Source organism: Aulonocara sp. 'chitande type north' Nkhata Bay, linkage group LG7 (assembly GCF_057382095.1).
Source record: "Aulonocara sp. 'chitande type north' Nkhata Bay isolate Kocher_YH1m ecotype deep benthic linkage group LG7, A_spYH_male_GT1.1, whole genome shotgun sequence".
Taxonomy (NCBI): domain Eukaryota; kingdom Metazoa; phylum Chordata; class Actinopteri; order Cichliformes; family Cichlidae; genus Aulonocara; species Aulonocara sp. 'chitande type north' Nkhata Bay.
The window spans coordinates 42,224,932-42,240,255 of NC_141350.1; the positions used below are offsets into that span (position 1 = coordinate 42,224,932).

At 39.2% G+C, this 15,324-nt stretch overlaps 1 protein-coding gene across 1 annotated transcript in view; it reads right to left on the bottom strand.

The window, feature by feature from the left end:
• Nucleotides 1–15,324, bottom strand: part of LOC147325787 (transmembrane protein 132C-like) — a 183,562-nt gene that overhangs the window by 148,526 nt on the left and 19,712 nt on the right. The window lies entirely within an intron of this gene.

The following is a 15,324-nucleotide window of genomic DNA, read 5'->3' on the forward strand; positions in this document are numbered from 1 at the left end:
CCAAACTGGGAACCTAAAAATGATTTTCACAAGTTAATGACCTTTCCTAAATATCAGCACAAGAGACCTGGCCTGTTTATGTTAGCTTAGATCAATCTGACACAGATTGTGTGGCCCTGAACATGTTCTTTGTAATCATATCAGTCCAGATAAACTAAAAACAATCTTTGACTGTGACTGTGATCAGCACCTCCAAGCATGTGGCAAGCCAAGCAACAGCCGAAATCCACTGTAGAAAAAAAAAAGATGTATTATTTTTTCATGACTTTGCGCGCAGTATCGTTAACTTAAGTTTCACATTGAATGGGTAGTTGTTTTTTAACAGCCCAGCTGAGCAGTTCATGAGCCTCATATTGGGCATCATGCCTTGCAACTTGGCAGTCTGGCATAGCTCCCCAGGCCACCAGCAAGCTCTTGTTGTTTTTTTATATTCTCACTTCAGCAGCAAGAGCCATCAAAGATAAAAGCACAGTTGCTCTTTGTCACACAGAGACAACAGTCATGAAATTTTAAAAGCTAGAAGTACCAATCTAGTAGTGGAGAAAAAAAATGCTCCCTGAGCAGAACTTAAATTCAATGGCACAGATTCAGGCAAATAAAACATATAAGACTATCTATTAGTGGACAGATTGGGGTTGTTACAGTGTCTCTTATGCATTCTCTTTAAATATAATATACAAACAAATTGACTGGGGAAAACATAAAAAATACATAAATAAGCAAAATCCATTAAAATCATCAAATAATATGAAGGTCCAAAACATCCCTGTTTGAAAGTCTTCACAACACTTTTGAAGTTGGGCACCAAGACACGAGTTCTACATCCTTTAAGTCTTGCAAGCTGCAAGCTGTTTTTTCCAGCATATTCGACAAATGCTTGATCAAACTGAAATCTGAGGAATTTGAAGGCCAAGTCAACACCTTGAACTTTTTGTCATGTTTTTCCCCCATCAGAGGTTAAGCTACTGAACCAGTCTTCTTGGATCTCTAATTCACCGCACATGAGAGATGCTTGAAGAAGAACCCAATTGGTAAATTTGACAGGGTGCACGGCCCTGCTGAAAGGGGACACCACCATCAGATAATATCAATGCCATGAGGAAGTGTCTCGTACATCACTATGACTTTGTCTGTTTGCCTTTTTCCCCATAGTGCAACCAATTGCCATTTCTTCCCCAGACAAATTATACACATGCGACCCGCTGTCCACAAGATGTTAAAGATAACGTGATTCATCACATGAGGTCACATTCGTCCACTGATCCCTCGGGCACCCGTGACCCTGTCGGCAGTTCACCGGTTGCCCTTCCTTGGACCACTTCTGGTAGGCACTGAAGACTGAGAACCCCCACAAGACCTATCGTTTTGTAGAAGCTATGACCCAGACATCAACCTAACATAATGTGACCCTTGTTAAAGTCATTCAAATCCTCACCTTTTTTTTCCTGCTTACAATACATCAGCTTCCCTATTCCCTTTCCCTCTGTAAGGCATGGTACTGCGTTACTACTGCAAAAAAAATCAAAAAGCAGTATTTTTGCTCATCTTTCAACAAAAACATGACAATGAATTGACCTTGGTCAGCAAGGCAGAAGAAAATTATTTTCTACAGGTATTTTTTTTAAAGTAACATTACCAAGTCATTAAGAAATGTGCATTTTATTCCTCATCTTACAGTTGTCTGCTTTGCCTGACCTTAACAGCACCAAACGCATATATAATCAGCTCATTTCCACATTTGATAAATCTTTAACATTTCTGCATCATAAATTATGTGAATGTTGCATATCTGGTCAATTTTAACAGTCAGTTATTTTAATACTTAAATTAAAAAATAATTTTTTCTTCAAAATAATGATGAAAAGCCCCGAACAGAACACACTATCAAAAACAGAAACAGTAGAAGCGCCTTTTAAACAGACGCTTTACAAAACTGGTTTTGAAAGCACTCCAGTGCAAAGTACGCACGCAAGCTGATCTGCTCGTCTCCTTCAGCACACTGCAGTCCGTTAATGGCTACCGAACGCAATCCAAAACCTCTACAAGGATGCTGTTCATAGCTGGGCAATGTCTCCAGGGCTCTCATTCACAACTCAGCATCACTGTGAACTCATTTCTAAGCCACACAGGATGCTTCGCGCTCCTCATTCGGTCAGAGATGACATGGTTTCAAAGGTCACACTGTTTTCTGTATGAGAGGTCTGCTGGGCTCACAAATAGAAATCGCGAGTGCGCGAGCCTCCAGTGTTTTGTGCTTAAACGTATACAGGTCAGTGGGTGTACTAAATGTGTATTACGTATCTGTACCTGTGTTTGCAGATGCGGCTGTAGATGAATACCTCAGAACAAAACACGGACCTGCTATCTGAGTGGGGTTTTTGTGTATGTATGTATGTATGTGTGTGTTCCAGATCTTCATACAGCCCCCTGTAGAGATCAGTGGGGCATGCAGAGGAGTGTCTGTTCCTACCAGCACACGCTGAAGCTGAGCTGACAGCGCACACTGTTCAGTGACTTGGATATGAAAAAGAATATTGGGCAGCTTAAGGCGGTCTTAGAATTCGAAACGCACGGTCCCAAGTCACTCCACTATTGTCTCTCTTGATCTTACAGATGCCACAAAATTAGCAGCGGGCATCTCTGGATTACAACTCTCGCTTACAAACTCTCAGTTGTCTCGATATAACGATTCAAAGCTATTCCCAGAAACTACCCAAACCTGTAGTGCTGCCTTCTATTATTCACCATCTCTTTCAAATTCGTATTCAAATTCTCTCTTTTCCCTTCATGCATCATTTACTGTCTTCTGGAGAACTGTCCTTTTCATCTAGTGCATAGCGTCTGTAGCTATTATAGAAAACATAAGGTCAGAATGACATCGTTTGTTAGTACCTTCCAAGACGCATATGACTGTTACTGGAAGTATTTTACTGAAATGCATATAATGTAAGTCTTCACACAGAGATCCTGGAGTGTTCGGTTCAAGGGACAAATACTGGGAACTAAAGACTCCTGCAGCCCTTTGTTATCTGCTTTAGTACCACAGACTGGAGCGCTGTTGTAGTCAATGTAACAATGTAAGAAACATTGCTTTTGGTGATAAAGACTGGATAGGAGTCGATATAGTCAGTTATAGCTTGAACAGAAGGCACTGAGGTTAACGAGAAGCTAATGAGTTACAGGATACCACTGTGTGATGATGGGTACTGGTTGGAATGAACACTTTAAAAATCTACACTCTTTAAACCATAAGACAGATGTGAAGCGATATAAAAACAGATGAAAACCCAATGTAAATTAATTTGTTAATTACATACATCTGAATGACTAATCAGAAATTATTTTCAGTACTGGTACATCTGTGACATTCAGGCTAAGAAAGTATAAAAACTAATTCTACTTGAGATTACAGCCTTTACTCTAATTATAAGCCAAAATGTCAGTCTTTATTCCTCGCTAAAGCAAATTTTTACAACTCCAGTGTTTCCTGACATCAAAGAGTGATGCAAGAGAACCTTCATTATTCAACACCGAGCAAAGTGGATTAATGAAAATATAACCTCAACATCCGATTAACGTGCACCTGAGTCTTTATTGGAAGTGATTGCGGCAGCAATCTGGCAGCTATAGTAAAAGCGAATGATTTTCTCTGTCTTTCGGTTGCTTTGTTGAATTCAAAGAGCTAATATTCCAATGGATTTTTGACAAGTATATTATACAGGGACAATTTACATGTTACTGTTTTTGTTTAAAGAAGACAGAAACCGATAGGCCTCCAGTATGGCATTTGCACTCAGCATAGTCTCGAGCATCGCTGCTCTTCTAAACAAATGTATAAATCTTTACACTCTACCGAGTTTCCAGCTGACACTTAATTAAATCCATTTAATTAATTTTTTAGGTGCACTGGTTTTTATTCATCATGGAAAAAAGTTCATTTTAGGAGTTCATGCACAGTAAATATGAGTATTTTTGATCAAAACAGTTTTTTCCTCCCGTTATCTCTCTCCTATGTTCTTTCCATAAGCCCCCTATGAATTCAAATTTTTTCAGCCTTACTTCTTCTATTTGTCTCTCTTCTCTTCTTCCCTTTTCGGTTTCAGCCTATAACTAAACCCTGAAGAAACATTCCCCCAGGTTCCCATCAGCACCACTTCACATCGACTGTGTAGTGACATCCCTCTGCAGTATAGCCTGACATCCTGTCAGTCACATGCATACAAAAGCACACAAAATTGTATGCATAGTTTCATGCGTGTACACGAATAGACTCTGGATATAAAGGGAACATGTATACACAGAACACTAAACAATGTTATAGATCCCCCTATTTATAACAAAATGCTACGGGCAGTATCATAAATTGACTCTGTATACATACAGCGACAAAGAAAGACAAAGCAAAACAGAGACTCATCCATACACCAACGCTGAGTAAGAGTGGATCCATCCTCAAACACACACGAAAACAGACTTTGTATGGCACGCTGAGAGGAAGTGTACAGTGGCTGTCACAGCTACTGTCACGGTCAGCCTTTCTCAATGTGCTCTGCTCACTATAAACCCAATCTACAACAGTCAATATTTACAGCCAGCCAGTGGAGATGATCCCTGTTGCTAAAACCAACCATTTTACTACACCTGCTGCTTTGGCTAATTAGACACATTTGTCTTTCATTTATCCAAGCTTGAAGTGTGGGAAAGCCATCAAAGAAAAGCAAGCAGCAGCCGTCGTTTTCAATTTCACTCGACGACTCGAGCTGAGAAAAAAAAAGGAAAAAAAAGACAAAGAAAAAAGAAACAAATATCAACAACAACTTTTTTGGCCCTTTCTTCATGTCTGAATTTGTGAGGGAAATCTGGTAAATTGGCTGTCAGTCTGTGACGATAGCCAAAGCTTTGTTCGATGTTCATCTTCTAGCGAATAAGCAGAAAATAAACATAGGTGAAAGTTTCACAGCACTTGACTATCTTGACTATCTTCCTCATGGCATGTCCCACCAGAAACTGCATCTCTAAGTGGGCTTGGGAACGCCTCAGTGTTCCCCTGGAGAACCTGGAGGAGGTGGCTAGGGCTGCTGCTATTGTGACTCGACCCACCTAAGTGGAAAAAAATGTGTGGAAGGATGAATGGACAACTTTGCTAATTTCTTTTAAGCACTCCAACAGTTGTTTATGCAATTCCCCAACGCACCAACGCATACTGATATGGCTACATTTTGGCTAATTTGTTAGAAAACAGCTGCCCATTTAACACAGTGAAGTGTTTCTGTTCAACCATTCTTTGTTTGATGCTACACATGTACCGAAGCTTGAATAATGTTTTCACTGGAAATTACCACCTACATAAGTGAGTCATATGACACAAATAAATATTCAGGGTGTATAACTAATGCTACAGTGACATGAGGGAAAACAGTGGTTGGAAACCACAATTACTGTGACTTTGTGCAATGAACTTGTCTTTGAAGTAGCTGGTTTACTTCAAAGACAGGGATCAGGTCTTGTTGTGGCCATCTTCAAAGTGGCTTTGGTGCACCAGCATAGAAAGCAAAAAGATGAGTTAGTTTGAAATCAGTTTTCAATTAAATAGGGTCAAGTTGTCAACTACATGCCATCTGTTTGTGATAATGTGAGGATGAAGTATGTTACACTGACATAAAACTGGAAATCTGCTGGCTAAATACACAAAAATCCACAGAACAGGATTGTAACTGCAAGGTTGTTAGCAACCCTCTCTTTTATATACAACATGAATACACTAGTTGGTTGTGTTACCTACTGCGAAGAGATGCATTGCAGATGAGTTGCAGATTGGTGCAGACTGACTGCAACATGATGGCAATCTGTCTGTGTTTATAAATTAGCAGTTACTTGCAGACCTTCTCCAATCTGTCCAAGTGTGACTGTAGACAATTATTTAAATGGTAAATGGTAAATGGCCTGTATTTATATAGCGCTTTTCTAGTCCCTAAGGACCCCAAAGCGCTTTACATATCCAGTCATCCACCCATTCACACACTGGTGATAGCAAGCTACATTGTAGCCACAGCCACCCTGGGGCGCACTGACAGAGGCGAGGCTGCCGGACACTGGCGCCACCGGGCCCTCTGACCACCACCAGTAGGCAACGGGTGAAGTGTCTTGCCCAAGGACACAACGACCGAGACTGTCCAAGCTGGGGCTCGAACCGGCAACCTTCCGATTACAAGGCGAACCCCCAACTCTTGAGCCACGATCGCCCCATTTAAGGACAAGTTACCTCCCAGTAGGTGATCCCTGCAATCGCTATGAAAAGTGCAATGACTAAAGGCATCGCTAAACCTCTTGGTGACCATTTAGTCTCGACAACTACCTGCAATCAGTTGCAAGAAATCTGCAACCTGTTGACTGTAGAGCAAAGAGTTTGGAGTCTTGGTGATTGCCTGCTTGAGTGAACAGTGTTGTTGTCAATTTCCAGTTTGTTCTCCTTTTCATCTCTTGACCCTGCGTCTAAACTCTAATCATCTTTTGTCAATGCCCCTCTCAAATTTTGGCCCTGGTGAGTCTTGTACCACTTCACTCTACATGAAACAGATAAAATCACACTTTTGAAAATATCTTGTCAGCCCACAGTGCATTGCTTTGCTCTGCAGAGCCTGTTCACACTACAAAATAATCTGCACAGGATGACAGGATGGTCAAGTCAGGTGTAGAATTACTGTTAAAACCATCTGGTGTGACCTTGGCTCAGAGCACAAATGGGAGGGTTCTGGTATGTAATAATCATGCTGAGATTGCAGGGGCTTCAGCTTCCTTCACCTTTCTTCCCTTTTTTCTCTCTCCGTCTCTTTTTTGTCAAACACTACACCAACAAAGACCTAATGTTTTCCCTTTTTTGAAATCAAATTAACTTTTTTCCTAATTGAGATAAGTGCCGTGGGCATTAGAAGTAGGTCTATAGATGCTTGGGGGAAAATGCCCAATTTGCTATAGCAAAATCACCTCAATGAATTTATCTAATGGGCAAAGTAAAAACTGAATTTAAATTAATTTCCTCATTATTCATGTTCAATGTCTCAATAATGGAGCAATTAACAGAGGCTCCTTAATTGCTGGAAGCAATTAAAGCTGTGAAATTACATGTTCAAATAGTTTTGGGCAGTGGGATCAGAATGGAAACATGATTTAATTAAACTGCTCATTATTAAGGAACTTATCTGCAATATCTCGGGGTTATCAATGAGTAACGATATGAAAGAAGGGAAGAATTTTATTCACATCTGCACAGAAGAAAAAACATTTTACATTTGTGTCACTTTCCCTTATTTATCTCCCAAAATTGTTTCATTGTAACTGCCTGAAACAGTTGCTGAACTCCACAGTGGGAGACTTGGGCTTTCAAAGGGATACAAACGCACTAATGAAAACACAAATCTAGCACATTCCTGCAGCTCTAAAACCATACTGATGGGGATATTAATGGAAGATGCTGCTACCAAGAGAGAATAAAGAGAAGACAAAGTGAAGTTATAAAACAAACACGCAAAAACAAATGGAGCTTACATGTAATAATGATGTGAATTGTAGAAAGTTTTTTTTTTTTCATCAGCTTCTAAACAGGTCAAAACTTTTTTTTTTAATCACCCACATGAGAAATTTCTGGTGGAGAAAATAAAATGCAAAAAAAGAAAAAAAGAAAAAAGAAACTGAGCGGGGGTGTAGCGCAACTCACCACCAAGCAAAATTACTGCAGCTCCGCTGACAGCAGAGAGCAGACAATCTGTTTAAGATACAGTCTATGCAGCTACAGTAAACTGACAGCATCCCATCCTTCGATCACTGCTCCTAGTCAATATCACAGTCGGGCCCAGAAATATTTATTAAAGGAAGAGCAGATTTTATTTTATTTTTTATTTACTATGTGCACGCTGGAAAAGGCGAGAGGGAGAAGGGTGAAAGAAATTGGCACTCAAACAAACCTGGATGGATTCTGTGCAGTTAATTAAGATAAAACGATTCAATTCTAGAGAGATTGAGGCAGCGATTCAGCGCGCGTGGCACGTGGGGGCCATTCTGATTAGCAGCCAGCCAGCGCATTCCTCGACATTTTGATGCGAGACAATCTTTTGCATTTTCAATTACACACTCCAACAGCCCTCTAACTACCAAAACCAAGCTGATTTGCATGATTGAAATATAATTATGGTGTGCCAAAAACACAGTTCTGTTTTGGTTTCTGTTACAATCCTTTTCACCCTGCCCTGCTTTCCCACTGAAATCAATCTCCAGTGACAGGCCTATAAGCCAATACATCAAGATAAAAGTTTGACTCAAAGCAAAATAATAAAACTAATGAGAACCTTTTCTGAATTAGTTTAAATAAGGACCATAAACTGTAACTGAACTGTTTCTAGCCTAACAATGCAGTAAATGTAATTGCTGATAGAGCTAATGGCTATTATTATTTCTAAGCAGCACCAAATTGAATGAAATATAAAGATCTGAATAAAATTGGAGTCATATTTCAATATTTCAGAAGGACTTTTGTCTCCGGGTGTCAACTTGGGGGCCTGAGTTATTGTTTGTGCCTCTTTGAATCACTATTCCAACTTAGCAAGGACACCTGACCGCTGGTGTCAGTCGTCAATTTTATGTTACCTGTGGTAATAGCTTCCAGAGTGATGGAAAGACAACTTCACTACAAATCTGGGATCAAGCCAAATATGCCTCTTTTTAAAGTATTTTTGAGACCTTTTGGTCTTAGCCAAACAGCTCAGGGCAGATTTTAACCCAAGCCTCTGCAATAGTGTTAGGGTCACATGCTCAACTCTATGAACTACAGCAATGTCTATGCAAAATTTAACTAATCAGATGACTTCAAAAGTGATTGGTAAGTAACTGAAATGACAATTTCCTTTAAATTTTGAATGTGCCAATGAGCTGTCCACTTATAGCAACGGAGATCTTTGGTATTTTAATTGTCAGTTTCTAGAAGTAATCTAAAGACATTTTGTTAGCAAATGCTCACCAAAAAGGACCTCCGACTAGTTGTACTGTTTTTTGATGGGGCCTGCAGATGCCATATGGTTAAGCCATTCCCACAACAGGTCAACAGTTGTGAAATCAGTGACTGACAGAATACTGGGTGAATGCTACTTTTGATATGTTTAATGTCTTATAAATGTCTTGTTTTTGGCTGTTATAACCCAAACTACAACTAATAAGATTTCTCTGTACATGTTTTTTTTCCTAATCCTCCTTTGTTCAGCGCGGGCATTATTTTACCCATTTTGACCTTTTTTCTTACTGGCTAGTCTCAGATGACTTCATTTGCAACTGCCTGGAAGGCCAGCATCCATTAAAACTGGTGCTTTGCGGGTACCATTTGAGTGGCTCCAAGGCATTTGTTTCTCAAACTGCAAGACAGTGATGTAGTTGTCCCCTTGCTTAGTTTTGCACTGCTCAGTGATCTGAAACTTTGATCTCTGCATGTTTTGTGGTTAGAAGCTAGTCTGAGCTGTTCTGTGAAGTGAGTAGCATACACAATTTAATAAAAGCTTCAGTGTTTTTGGCATTTTTCTATACATAACAGCCTTCATTTCTAAAACCAATAATAATCTAATGAGTTTCAGAAGAAAGTTCTTTTTGTTACCATTTTGAGTGTATAATCAAACCCACAAGGGCTGATGCTCCACACAACAAAGCCAAATTTACTGCTTCTTTAATGAGCGCAACAGTTTTCGACTGCACTGACATAGCTAAAAGAGTTTTTCTAATGAGCAATTAACCATTTAACATATTGAAGTTGATTTAGGTAACATAGGGTGTCATTTGAACACAGAAGTGGAGGTTATTGAAAATGAGCCTCTGAATTCCATGTGGATAATCCATTAAATAAGAGATAGTAGTGATAATTAATAAGTAATCATTAATTTTCATGAATTTTTGACATTGTAATTTTTTTAAATTTAATAATTGTGTGTGTGTGTGTGTGTGTGTGTGTGTGTGTGTGTGTGTGTGTGTGTGTGTGAGACAGAGAGAGAGAGAGAGAGAGAGGGAGAGAGAGAGAGAGAGATGGGAGAGACACAGAGGTAAAGGACATTGGGAAGAAAAAAGTTAAGTGAGTGTTTTTTGACATGTTGACATGAAACTGCTCTGTATGCCCCACTGGCTTTCCCTTTTGCTTAGTCAGGATATTTATTCATAGAACCAATAGAGGCAGAGCAGATGGCTGTTATGACACTGTCATATTTTTTCATGGGTCACTGAGCAGCTCCTTGGCATTAATCTGCTGTCTGTTAGCAGCATGCTGGTCATTTCCCTGCAACACACACACACACCTGTAAAGGCGAGGGTTTCGCACCTGGACACAGATGGTATTTACAAACTATTTCAATTACTATCAGCTGGGACAAGTGCTGCAGTGATCGTTCAGCAACTGGATGCTTGATTATGTGTTAGCGTGCGCGTGTATTTCAAACACATTGATTTGAACATGCAGGGTCAGCTCTTGTTGTTGTCGTCGTACACTAAAAGGTTAGGATGTAATCTTTAACACTTAATGAGGAAAATTAGTGGCCAAATGCTGTTTATTTATTTCCCAGCTGGTGACAGCAGTGACCTATGATAGAAGTGATTAGTAGGCAGAAGCATTAGTTGACAAGTTTCTACAGAAACTGTAGCTTGAAGCAAGCAGGCTCTACAAACCCTAATATGATGTCCAAGAATAGGATACATTTCTGATAATCACCTAACAGCTACCTGACTTTACAGGTTTAACTTAATATTTGCTTTGGATTTGTTGTTGCCATTGTTACATAGTTATGTCATATACCATGCTCAATACAACACACAGCCAAGAACACTGTTATTGCTCCATATGGCACAAAACTGGGAAAAACACATATATATTTCTATGAGGTCATCATGACTCAAACCTTTGTACCCTGCCTTCAGTAATTATATATATATATATATATATATATATATATATATATATATATATATATATATATATATGCGCACTGTGACAGGAAGTGTGACAAGACGTTCTTTAAGAAAAAGTGGTGAACAGTAACAGTAATATTAACGCAGGAACATCCTCCATATTCTGATGGGATGCCCTCTGGGAATACAGACTGACCTGACTCAGCAACCACAGTCTGCTGGGAAGCCCAACTCCAGCTTCAGCTATTGTTCTGTATTGTACAGACAACTTGCTACTGGTTTTTTATTGGTTAGTAAGTTAGGGGTTTTTTTAATAATGAAAAAACCCATGAATTGATTACGTTTTGTTTCAGACTCAAATTTGTAACGTTCTTTACTTTGTGCAGTAATGACAGTGGCATGACTGGCCAAGTGAAATTTATTTTTACTTTGACTTAACTCTGTCTAGAGTCATAGATGTAGTCTTGGAAGTTCACAAAGAGTTTAAAGTATGTTAAAGATTGGTTGAAAGTGGCCCGATCCCCCTGTTTCAGGTGTTATTTACTCTGTTTATTGGTCATTGGGCTGTTTACGATACGTGTAATATGTATCTTCTTCAGAGAGATGGCCGGTGGGAAACTTGATGCAATGCAGATTGTGGACTGCTTCTCTAAAAGCTGAGGCAAGACATCCAAGGTCATGTCGTCACTGAATGAGGAGCAGCTGCATGAATAGTTCTTTGACCCTAGTTTTCAAACAGTTTTCCCTAAGGCCTTGTCACAAACAGTGTGGCTTCTTTTTGCAGCCCCGGGGCTCAGTAAGATGCCTGGATGAAGTTGACTGTCTCTAGTTCTCTGATATAAAAGTACCAACAAAAGGTAGAGAAAAGTTCATACTGTGGGTTGTTGGCTTGCACGAGTGCTATGGTGCTGATGCAGGGTCCCATCTCCATTAGGGATTTAAATACCTTACACGTTGTCTCATTTACTACTGATTTTATCACTTTATTGTTTGCTGACACTTGTTTTTTAAGTATTTGTTCCTTCTTATGATCTTTGAGACAAAACCGTCTTCTTCGTTGAATTTTAGTCACTTTTTAAAATGCAAATCAAATACTCACTGAGATCTAATGGTCTCATTTGTTTGCATTACTTACACCAATGTCCCAATATTAATGTGCCAAATGATATGCTTATGTTAAATTACAGCACTTTTAAAGTTTTTTGTTTCAATTTAAGTACAAATGTATGATCATTAACATCGGTTGACATACACAAGCAGTTCCCCAAGTGTATTTTTATCCATCAGACCATCTTTCTGTGTGAGCAGAAATGAAACTTATGTTTGGGAGAAACGTGAAAATATAGGGAAAAAACGTTTTCTTTTTCCTATAAAGAAGACATTCTTGGTGGCTATCATTTTAGACTTGATGTAATTGTGTGCATCAATCCAGGCAAAATTACTGGATGCTTAAATAGCTACTAAGCACATTTGTTTATATTAGTGGACATTTTGATTTGTACTGGATAAATCTTGATGTTTTGATATTTGTATCCATATGCTTCTCATAATGAGCAACCCTTTGCGCAAACACACCCAAACACCCATTGATCATCACTTTTTTTTTTGTGTGACCTTGTCCGATGATGGACTCATTTCCCATTCAGAACCTGCCGGGGGGGCATTTTAATGTTCCTCCTCTTCCCACATCCCACAACATTCTTCTTCATTACAATTCTGCAACACCACGAACATGACCTGCACCAATAAAGTGTTCCATTAATTCGATCACAGCCCAGAATAGATTCTCAGCAATCTTTGTGCTGAGGCAAGGACTCGACACAATGCGATGCATTGTACCTACATTACCATACAAAAGAAATATAGAATAAGATTCTCTTATTTCACGCAGCCCCTCATCAGACACTTGTGCACACAACACAGCTGCATCAAAGCAAGAAATCAATTTATTTTCTGCTCTGCCTTATTCAGTCACCGCATGTAGTCCCCAAGTTTATGAAGACACACATTATAATTAGTCTACAAAGACTCACTGAATATTCAGTGGTCCAGATACACTGCCTCATTTTATCACAATGTGCATGAAAATAGATGAGTACATAACACAAGTTTGGGACTGATTTTTGATTAGCCAAGCCAAACAACACTGCGGTGCACCAAAATAGATCAGTATACATAATGAAAATTAGATGAAAATACATTAATTTTCCTTTCATACATAGCTTTGAAGGATGACCCATCCAAAAGTATTATATCACTAATAATACATAATAAGCTTGTTTGATGATTACATTATATTTAGTAGTTTAAGCCGCATTAAACTAATATCTTCGTAAAGCAAAATTAGGCTTGCAAAGCCCTTTGTCCTTTAATAACATCATCAACCCATCATTGTATGTGTTTCCTTTTGTATGAGGAAGAAAAGGGGAAAAAACATCCTTTACATTCAACTGAAAATTTGAAGCTCCCTGGCTATGCTGCGCCACAGTAGCATCACAGCCGCACAAAGCTCGACAAGCACTTATGCCCCCTCTCAGTGTCTGCTTGTCAGCGTCATACTACCAACAGAACTGTGTGCCCTTCATTTTTGTCCCTGCTCCCAGTTATGGGAAAGTGCATTGGGATTATGTACAGAATTCTGTGCGCAGTGCAGGAGCTTATACTTCACACCATAAGTCTGATTCCCATTGAGAAGCCTGTAATACCTCACCTGCAGAGCTAGATAAGCCCTCAGTCCTCCCTTTTATTTCTACCACTATTATTCTTCAGCGCACTATCAAATCAGGAAAATAAAGCTGAAAAAAAAAATCATTATGAAAGAAAAGCTTCAGGCAAATGGAAATACAGTGTCAATTTGTGATGCTAATATTCATGTACACACCTCATCCTGCATGTTTTGGATGCTGGAAGCACTGCAGGGAGTGCGGCAGGTTATTCAGCCGTAAATGTTTAACAGTTAAACTTACCTCTTACTGCATGATGTTAGTGTTGCATACTGCCTCACTAACATCATAATCAGCTAGCCGATCATTCCTCTGACAGCTGGAAAGATAAAGTGTTCCTTTTTTCCCCTATAAAATTGCAGTCGGGGGTGGTGTTGGTGCAGAGGAAGTTTGACAGCAGGAAAAACGGGGGCTCGTGATTGATGGCTACCTCTCTAATCTTTTTTTCTCACGATTAGATCCACTGTATTCTTTAAACAAGCTAACTTAAAACAGTCAGTCGCCCTGTCGATTCATTCATAGGCAAATTTCAGCAAAAACAGTTTAAACAAATAGAAACTGTGATGTAATGACTATTGCTCTGAATCCACAAAGTAAAGCTTTTTGCCTGTGAATCTGTTAATTTCACAATTAAATCCCATTCATCAAATTTTAATTCAAAACAATCAATTTGAGGATGAGTTAATTGCTTCTAAACTAAAAAGCATTCTGATTTTCTCAAAAAGAAAAGATCAATGAAGTGACCCACCTACAAAAATGGTATTCTGACTCTACACAGCTGATGTGGCCCAAAATACTGACTGTCTACCATAGTTCTTTGATCTCCTTTCTGACCCACTTAATTAACCAGCCAGACCCATTACAAAACTATGAGAGTGTTTAATATAGCAAAGTGAGCCATAAATTTAAAAGCAGCATGGTGCCATTTCTTAGCTTTGATGAGCAGACAAGACTTTGTAAGCATGCAGTGCTGCGCTGGTAGAAAACCGGCCAGGAAATGTTAGGTCATCACAATCCTGTGATTGTAGTACCCGCCTTAAGTGGGTTCGGGGGGGGGATGGAGCACAAAAACATTTCTAAATGTAAATGCAATCCAGTGAGTTACCCATGGCATAATTTAATCATATCTACATATGAAAGAGCGTCTGTACGGCCTGTACGGCGTCATGATGGACGTGGTGGTATTTTGTTTTATAGGCTGGAGGAAATCCAACATAAGAATCTCAAGATAAAAGTTTACATCATGTTATCCAAGAACACACTTTAGAAGAGCGAGGAAACAGCAAACGGGTTTTGAAGTGTTTAATGAAAAACCTTCAAGTAATCAAAATGCAGTTTTTCAGTGCCACGATTCTTCAGAAAAGGTGATGCATATTTTGTTTTGGGGTTTTTTTACCTTCTCACATCTTTACTTGTAGCTTCAGCTCCTTCACTTGGTCCTGTTTTTTATGCTTCACTACCTTTTATTTTACCTTATAGAGGCAACATACCTGTCTCTAGAAGGGTTTGCCTCGATGGCATGCAGCATCTGCTTTAGATCATAAGCAATGCTCTGTTGCTTAGCACAGCTTTCTTTAATTTGTACGGCACACAGATGTCGAAGCAACTGTTGTTTGCGCCTTCTTTTGCCAAATAGAGCTAAAGGAAAGAAATCATCTACAAATGAACCTTC